Here is a 10471-nt window from a genome sequence, read left to right on the forward strand (position 1 = left end):
CATATAAATTGGGACAGAGGGAGTACTATTTAAGTTAATATTAAGTTTAGTAAGAAGGTTGTGTTAGCTAGAAATATAGTGAGGAGGTAGCATTGAAGAAAAAGAAGATGAGTGGTTGGTAAGAATATTATTAGTGATTAATTTCTAGTAGTTCAATTACTACTGAAAGTCCAGTAGGCTACCACTATAGACAAGTCCACACTACTCATGCAGTAATATCTCTTCTTTATTTCTCTTTTAGTACTACCATATTTTGGATTGGCTGCATGTGCTGAGTAGACTACTTTTGATGGTTATTGGCTGGCTTGAATGAAATTAAGTGATAGGCCTATTACTCTACCATGGAGACGGAGCTACGATTTTAACTTATAAATTCTAATTTCTAGGTAGGGTTGATCATGATTTTTATATAGATTTTTTAAAGTATGGTAAATGAATGGTTTCTTTAATATGATTTAGATAATTCTTGTTTCATAAGCCAACTTTTGAAATTGAGTTATGGACACGATCCATTTCTTTATGGTTATATTAGATGTTAGTAATTGAGTTTTAAAATTCAGTAGATTATTTATACAATTTTAAGGTTTTCGTTTGGTTAAGTTAAAGCTATTGGGTTTGAGTTTGATCAAACTCATATAAACTCTTCTAGCTCCGTTCTTGGTCCACAGTAAAAAGATAATTTTATCAAGCACGGAGCCTACGAAAATATTTAAATTGTACTCTCTTCATTTCGATATAAATGAATTTCTAGTACATTCTTAGGGTTCAAAATTAATTGTTTTTTCAAAATTACCCTTTTAATGGAGTTTTCAACTATTTTATATTTTCCTATGAGTATTTTCAATATGAATTGCACAATTACAAGGAATAATTGACAAATTATTGTTTAATTAATGTCTTTAAACGTGTCACGTACCAAAAATGCATTTATTTTGAATTTGAGGGAGTATACATTGTATATCTTTAGAGGTATAAAAAGATAAGTATGACTTGTATGACTAATTGTTCTTGAAAAGCAGGATTAGTAAATTAAAATACAATGACAATATGAAGAAAAATACAATACAATACAATACAAATTAAAAATATTTGTTTTTACCCTATCTATATATATGACTTGAGGAAATTATTTGTACTAGCTGAAAATTCTGTGTTGCTCAGTTTTGTAACCTAATATTGGAGACTTCCTATTATTGTATAAAAATGTACCCAAAAAGTGACTTTCACTGTAATAATTGTTCTATTGTTATAGTTTGATAATTAAATCTAAAGACATTTAATTCCATGAGGTACATACTACTATTTGTAGCTGAAAATAGTTTAAATTATGAATGAAAAAATCAGTGATTGTTCAGTATATAGTAAGCGTCCTAGTACTCTAATCAATATGAACAAAATAATGTGAGTAGTAATGATGAAATTAGCTATAAATACAATTTACAAAAGAGCAAAAAAGCAATATTGTTTAATTTGTACTGATCCTTATCTTTTAGAGTGCAGCTTCATAATTTAAAAAGATATTTTTTTTAGATTGCATTAGCATTATTGAATTTTAAATAGTACTTAGGATATTTAATGTTTATGTAAGTACTAAGTGTTTGAAAAGATTTGATTTATAAGACTACATTGATATTATTGAATTCTAAATATTCTTTTTTCACTTTACTTAGCCACTACAATAAAAAAAACTATTATTTTTACTTATCACTATAACATATCAAAAGAGAAATGCGATTTTTTTTGTCCTTCCATATTTTGCTCTCAACATATTTACTATACTAATAGCCATTGGTATTATGGTAAAATTTATGCACTTCGTTTATTATTTTTTCGTGGGATGCAAAATCTGATGTGAACAAGTAAAAACAAATTGAGGGAGTAGTTTAGGCCTTTAGGGTGTGTTTCGTATGGAGGGAAAAAAATTATTTTATTTTTCTATATTCAGTTGATTGGTTAAAAAACTTTATAATCATTTTTTCTACGAAAATAAAAGATTAAATTTTTAGTCTGGCTAAGAATTAAGGAACTAAAGGCAATTGGTATTTATTAGATGATAACAAATGAATTAAATTGAGAAGAAAAATAAAAGAGTAGTGCCTGAATATATGAAAAGAAATGAGTAGTACTTACCTGATTGATCATTAATTGCAACAAACAATGATATTTCCACATCTTCAATCACATCTATGGCTTCCAGTAAGTAACTGAATAATTGTATGAAATAAATGCTGCTACTAGACGTAGCACGTAAAATGTTGCCACTTTTTTTGAATTATTGAGGATTTAAGTAGTAAGTAATATTATTATTAAATGCATTACCTTTTTAGGATTCTGTTCCATAACTATCACAAAAGGAAAAAAGATGGAGTAGTATATATGGTGAAGCAATTAATCTAATTAATATGAGAGAAGTGCTAATCAGTCAGAAAAATGTGGCCAGACATGTACAAAGATTATACTAATCTTTCTATTCTAAAATAAATTGATTTTTTTTTCTCATTTTTTAATTAAAGGATATTAAAGTGTTTGTTATTCCCTAAAATTACAATTCAATTAGAACACATATTCCAAGACTTAGAATATCAAAAGTCTTATACATTGGGACACTATTTTTTCTTCATTCCAACGCTAGCTAGCACTCTTATTCTTACGTAGCATTATTGCTGAGGGAATCTGCTAATTCTTTTTCCTTTTCTTCTCTACTCGATCACTTCCTCTCCAAAAAAAAAAAAAATCAACTGAATTTAGTGAGGAGTTGTTCCTGCTGAAGTATTCCTATCTTGTGGATTTAGTGAATTAATTAATTGTTTATGCTATATTTTGACAACTCGTGTTTAAATCAGCGAGTTTTCTTATTTTTAGATGTATGTTCTAAAATACGTTAAGATTGTATTAAAGCTACCGTGATATATTGATTCATCTTAAAGGTTAATTTTGTTTTCCGGTTATTAAAGATGGTCCTCTTGTTATTTTGAGTTCTCATTGATTTTAACCTATTTAATCTGATCATTTAATTTATTTTTAGATGTATGTTCTAAAATATTTTGCTTTTTACTTCATACTCTTATTCTTGATATTATCATTTGATTTTGTAGTATAAATTGACAACACTTACGTGAAGAACTAAAGCGTTCGATCACTTCTTATCCTCCATATTACGTCGATTTGATAAATTGTGAATCATTACTTATATTTGTTACTAAAATGACCTCCAATTAAGTAATTTTTTTAAATTATTATGTTTAAATAAAATTCAACTATATAATTAAATCATTTTAAATGTAATTTATAAAATATTGGGATAACGACAATTCAAAACACATTAGACCTGATAATGTTGATAGTCATATAAATCGTGTATAGTTCATATATGTTGAACCAAAGAGAGTCAGACATTAATAGTATTTATCGTATAAGTCTTATCCCATATATTACATCAATTTGATAAATTGTGAACCATTATTTATATTTGTTACCAAAATGACCTCCAATTAAGTATTTTTTTTAATTATTATGTATAAATAAAATTAAAGTATATATTTAAATAATTTTAAATGTAGTTTGTAAAATATTGAGATGAAGACATCTCAAAATACATTAAATCTGGTAAATGTAGATAATTATAGAAATCATGCATAAAGTTCATATGTGTCGAACCAAAGAGAGTCAGACATTGATAGTATTAATCATACAAGTCTTTTCTCCTATATTACGTCGATTTGATAAGTTGTGAATCATCACTTATATTTGTTACTAAAACGACCTCCAATTAAGTATTTTTTAATTATTATGTTTAAATAAAATTAAACTATATAATTAAATAATTTTTAAATGTAATTTATAAAATATTGGGATAACGACAATTCAAAACACATTAGACCTGATAATGATGATAGTCATATAAATCGTGTATAGTTCATATATGTCGAACCAAAGAGAGTCAGACATTAATAGTATTTATCGTACAAGTCTTATCCCCTATATTACGTCGATTTGATAAATTGTGAATCATTACTTATATTTGTTATTAGAATGACCTCCAATTAAGTAATTTTTTTTAATTATTATGTTTAAATAAATTAAAGTATATATTTAAATAATTTTAAATGTAGTTTGTAAAATATTGAGATGAAGACATCTCAAAATACATTAAACCTGGTAAATATAGACAATTATAGAAACCATGCATAAAGTTCATATGTGTCGAACCAAAGAGAGTCAGACATTGATAGTATTAATCATACAAGTCTTTTCTCCTATATTACGTCGATTTGATAAGTTGTGAATCATTACTTATATTTGTTACTAAAATGACCTCCAATTAAGAATTTTTTTAAAATTATTATGTTTAAATAAAATTAAACTATATTATTTAATCATGAGGAAATACATAATTACCCCATGGAACTTATACCCTTTTTTAAAGTAGACACCTTAAGTTTGCGGGGGTCCTATTACCCCACGAAACCATCCAAAAGCACAATAAATACATCATTTTGACCCGTTTCAAACCCATCAGTTTTGTCACGCAGGTTGGGCGCATCAAGGAATAAAAAAACAACATCCAACCAATGTTAAAACGCCATGTGGCATTCCCAATTTGAATTAGCTTCTTCATTAAATAGATCACCTTCCCAAAATTCTCCATTGTTAGCCATTGGAGATCTGCAATTTCTCATTTTAATTACTTTTTTTTTGTTTAAAATCTGTGAAATCAATTTCCTGTGATTAGGTTTTGAGGGAGAGATGTCAAATGCAAGACAAACGAAATACGCATCAAACAATGTAAAATAAACTAACGACTAATCACTACAAAATTCACTTACAATGTAAAATAAACTTTTTTTCAAAGATTTTTCAAATAACTAACCTATGAGCCTTCACTTCTTCGTTCCGACACCACTATTCAACAAATTTCAACCAGCAATGTTACCAACTAGCTTCGCCTCATGAAGTTTCTTAGGGTTTTGATCAGTCGAAGAGAGAGAGACGAGGGTAGGTGAAAGTGAAATGGGTTGGAAAATTTTCTTAGGGTTTGGGTTATGGGTTAAAAAATGAATGGGTTAGGATAAAACCCGGCCTTTGTTAAATGGGTTGGAGGTGTGGCACACGCTCTTGGATTGAGAGCACTGATGGTGAAAAAATGATGTATTTGTTGTGCTTTTGGATGGTTTCGTGGGGTAATAGGACTCCCGTAAAGTTAAGGTGTCTACTTAAAAAAAAGGGTATAAGTTCCATGGGGTAATTATGTATTTCCTCTTTAATCATTTAAAATGTAATTTATAAAATATTGAGATAAGGACAACTCAAAACACATTAGACCTGATAATTGTCAATAGTTATAGAAATCATGCATATAGTTCATATGTGTCGAACCAAATTGAGGCAGACATTGATAGTATTAATCATATAAGTTTTATCTCCTATATTACGTCAATTTAATAAATTATGAATCATTACTTATGCTTGTTACTAAACTGACCTCCAACTATGTAATTTGTTTAATTATTAAGTTCCAATAAAATCAAGCTATATAAATAAATATTTTTTAAATGTAATTTATAAAATATTGGGATAATGACAACTCAAAACACATTAGACCTGATAATTGTCAATAGTTATAGAAATCATGCGTATAGCTCATACTTGTCGAACCAAAGAGAGTCAGACATTAATAGTATTGATCATACAAGTCTTATCTCCTCTATTACGTAGATTTGATAAATTGTAAATCATTACTTATATTTGTTACTAAAATGACCTCCAATTAAGTAATTTTTTTAATTATTATATTTAAATAAAATTAAACTATATATTTAAATAATTTTTAAATGTAATTTGTAAAATATTGAGATAACGACAACTCAAAATACATTAGACCCGATAAATATCGACAGTTATAGAAATCATGTGTATAGTTCATATATGTCGAACCAAAGAGAATAAAATATTAATGTTATTAATCATACAAGTTTTATCTCCTATATTACGTCGATTTGATAAATTATGAATCATTACTTATATTTGTTACTAAAATAACCTCCAAATTCCAATTAAGTATTTTTTTAATTATTATGTTTGAATAAAAAAAATTAGTGTTAAGTAAATTCAGTTAACACTAATATTTTGGCCTTAATCTGTTGTAATATTAGTTAAGTAATTTTTTTATTATAATACAACCAACAAAAATATAATATGATTCAAAAAATATTGTTTTTACTATTGATGTCACAATTATTATTTTTAAAACATAATTTGAAAACAATTTTTGTTTTTTACAGATTGGATGACATCCAATCTACTTAATGATCAATGTTCTCTTTGGTAGAATTTGTAGTCTTTTCCATAATTGACTATTGAATCCTCAATAATTAATGTCATTAATTATTTTTAATATGTTGGAAAAATGATGGAAGAATATAGAGATCCCAAGAATATATTTAATTTTTAAGTTAAAAGGGTAAAAATGTTTAAAAAGAAACTAGTTTATAATGTGAATGGGTCTTTTCACCATTCTGGCCAAATTATGATCAAAATTTTCTGGCCAAAAGGATTTTTCCTTAATATAATTAGTCATAAGGTATGTGTTTAATTTTTTTTATTATCATTTTTATTATTTGTTTGCAGTGTCGAATTAAACTTCGTTATATTTTGTAACGAAAGTAAAATATAAAATAAGATTGATTAAATTTTATTGAGTCTAAAAAATGCTTATTGGGCAATTTACTATTATACTTAATTGATGATATTCCCAAAAAACACTTAGCGGGTTGGATGTTTCATTCAAATGAATTACTTGATGTTTTTATCAAGGACTTGTCTAAAGAGTAGAGGAGATGAAAAGAATCCACATTGATTAATGAGAATGGTGGTTTCCTTGAATAACTTATAAGGTTTCGACAATTCTCTTTTCTTTGAGCTAACTTTTGGGGGTGAGTTAGGTGCAAAAATAAATTTTACATTATATCAAAGTATAATCCATCTCACCTAATATTGGACCTCTAAATTAAATAGTTCATGCTGCTCCAGATATCGATACTGGCAGCTTGGCGCAATTGTTCTTCTCAAATCAAATCACTCAAAAATATCAAAATAATGGTCTTAGGAGAGACTACCATAAGTATTTGAGTTTGAATTTTATATAAAATGTTGTGAAAAATATGGTACTGAATGATTAGACAATTTATGGACAGCTATATGTAGATTTTTATATAAAATACTTATTATTGTTATGTTGTTGATAATTCATAAAATAAAAGGAGTAACAAATTTGGAAAATAAGTTAAACTACATTATATTATTGTAAAAAACTTTACATTAGTATAAAACTTAAATTCGCATTTTAGGAATATTTACACAGGACTGCCCCCTAAAACAGTGACCTTAATTATTCCATCTACCGTAGGCGTAAAACTCATTCAATATCCGAAATAATTTCTAAAAATTATTCTCTGGCTTTCCCTTTAAGACTTCAGTGACGAGGGGGTGAGGTCATCGATAAGCCTCTCCTTATTCATTCTATAGGGTGGGACTGCGTACAATTTGGAAAGGGGTGTTGATTGATCAAAAGAAGAATCTACTTCAACCGATATGCCCTTAGGCTTTTTATGAACCAATGAAATACCTATGGTTTGATACATAATAAATTGTTCATTATGTTTTACAGACAACCGAATAGGTTCAATAATTAATACCCCTTCTTCATCAAGTCTTATAAAATGAGCGAATTTATTGGATTGGTTTATTAATAGTCTTCATTCTTTTTTACTCTGCGCCATTGATTCTACTATTATTAGTGAGGAATAATGGAACACTTCCCTTATATTTATAGAGATAGGGGACATAATTCATATGGATATATTATAAAGTCTTGCTTAGGCTGCCGACCCGAAGCGATAGCTTCTAGCTAGTTCAGTGGATAAGATGGATGCGCTCCAGCTCACTCAAGAATGGGACGACAGTGGTCCACCGGCAAGCTCGTTCTGATCTTGGACGCTAAGGAAGAGTTACGGGGCGTAAAACAAAAAAATACGCCGATCGGGCATACTATGTGTAATGATTTCCCCATTCACGATAAATAAAATGATAAAAAGAAAAAACCATTCCATTTCGACAAAAGACCCACACCCAAGTTCCATAACTTTTGGGTCGGCGGCTCTCCCAGGGTTCCCTCATCTGATATCTCTGGGGAAGAGGATCAAGCTGCGGTTTGAGTAGCAAAAAGTACCAGTTGAGGACCAAGAAACTACTCGACCCTCCTAACTCAATTATTTCCTTATAATTGTTGTACCTCACAAGCCACATTAATTGGTTGACCAACGCACCCGCTGCTCTAGCTAATTGTCCACCCGAGGCGGAGAAGGGATATAACTCAGCGGTAGAGTGTCACCTTGACGTGGTGAAAGTCATCAATTCAAGCCTGATTATCCCTAAGCCCAATGTGAATTTTTCTAGTTGGATTTGCTCCCCCTAGTTCTCCTCTGAATTAAATGACTAATGATAGTTGAAACTAGTAACTACTAACTACAGTACTTCTGAGTTATTTTTTCGCAAAAAATAAATGTTTTGCCAAGAAATATCAGTTTATGGTTCATTTTCCAATTCTTATTTATGTTTTAAAAGAAAATGAAATATGGTAAATGATTTCTCTGTATACTAAAAATAAATTATGGAAAAAAAATTCTAAAGGTATGATCAAGTCATGGATTGGGTTCCTTGGCCCTTTTTAATTCTAAATGTATTTTGACAATATTCTTAGGTTATAAAGATTTAAAATAATGTCCAAGTATCATTTTAAGCAAGGGACATGCACAATTGAAGTTGTAATGCTTGTGAAGGAAAATAATTAACTTCATCCACAAAAATGACTCACAGTAAGAGAAAATCGTCAATTTTTTCCATTTTGGTGAATATTATTTAAATTGGAGAACTATTTACGATATAAGGTAAACATACACCAAAAATATTTTCCTTCATACCTGAACTTATAACAAGCTTACTTAGAAAAGGCAAACTTACTGCCATAAGCAACTCTACTTTTACTCAATATGGATTATGATGGAATGATTAAGATTTCTTTCATTTTAAACTAAAGATGTGAAGAAAAGCACGTTGAGAGTTGCGGGTCTTACAATGCGTGTACCTTAATTTAATTGAAGCTCAATACAGATACTAGACATCATGTGAAAAACAAAAATCTATTTCTAGGAAAAAAATTCACACGGTGTGAATTAAATACAACAAATGTCGTTTAAGCCTTTAAGGGACATGTATAAATTATAAGTCATATATCTTGTACATATTCATATTGCAGGCCCAATCTTTGCTATTGCCCGTTTCAGACAAGTTTTTTCAAGGATTAGCAGTCTTTAATTTTTGCAAAAAAAAATTCATTTAATGAAAAATTTTGGGTTAAAGTACCCTTATTTATGCTCTAATTGCGCAAGATTAAACTTTTGGTGGACACGATATATGTAAGAATAGGTTAAGTCTCTTAAGAAATAATTTTGTGAGTTCTAAAATTGAACTTAAATTTCTATCAACATAAATTTTGTAGGAACTAACTTGTGCCTTCGCGACTTTTGTTTCACTTAATTACCTTGTACTACATCATAAGTCATAACTTGTGCTTAGCAAATTTTATCTTGAGATTTTCTTATTGTTTGTTTTATATCAAATGTATCTTCGTCTACCTTTTGTTACTTAAAGTATTAAAGGATAAAAAATAAAAATCATCCCATTCAATATTAATCAATATTCTTGAATAGGGAACTACTTTTGATCTGAAAGTATTATTCTAAAATGCGGGCACTGTGAGATTTTGATTTATTTATTCTACTAGATATGTGAGCCCGTGCCAGCACGGGCCCAACATATGTTTTTTATTTTATTGTAATTTATGTGACACATAGAATTTAGAGAGCCGTTCAATTTTTTGTAGATATTTTTTTAAAAATAATTAAGTTGTAAATTATTGTGGCCTATTGAATTTACATAATTTTAAAATAATATGTTATTCTCTTGGTTCCAACTTATGTGACACGAATGAAATTTAGAGAGTCGGTCAATTTTCTTATATGATTTTGAAATATTTTAAGTCGTGATTTATAGTATTTTACGTAAAAAAATTGTAATTTTTTAGATTTGTTACTCCATCAATTTAAGTCTTTTTCAATGTTTAATCAAATGATCTATAGTAGCATAAAATATTTATGATTTATTATGAGACACACGTATAGAAATATGCATTCACTTCATTTTCAAATAATATATGATACTTCTTTTGTTTCAATGTAAATGGGACATATGAAATTAGAGAGCAAATCAAAATATTTTCAATTGTTAATTATTGTGATTTATAATATTTTTACATAATTTTTAATAATATATGTTATTCCATCTATTTATATTCATGTGACACTGGTAAAATTTCAACACCCAATTAAATCTTTTTCAAAATTCTAGTTTTTTT

The sequence above is a fragment of the Solanum tuberosum genome, unplaced genomic scaffold (assembly GCF_000226075.1).
Source record: "Solanum tuberosum cultivar DM 1-3 516 R44 unplaced genomic scaffold, SolTub_3.0 scf00482, whole genome shotgun sequence".
Lineage (NCBI taxonomy): Eukaryota > Viridiplantae > Streptophyta > Magnoliopsida > Solanales > Solanaceae > Solanum > Solanum tuberosum.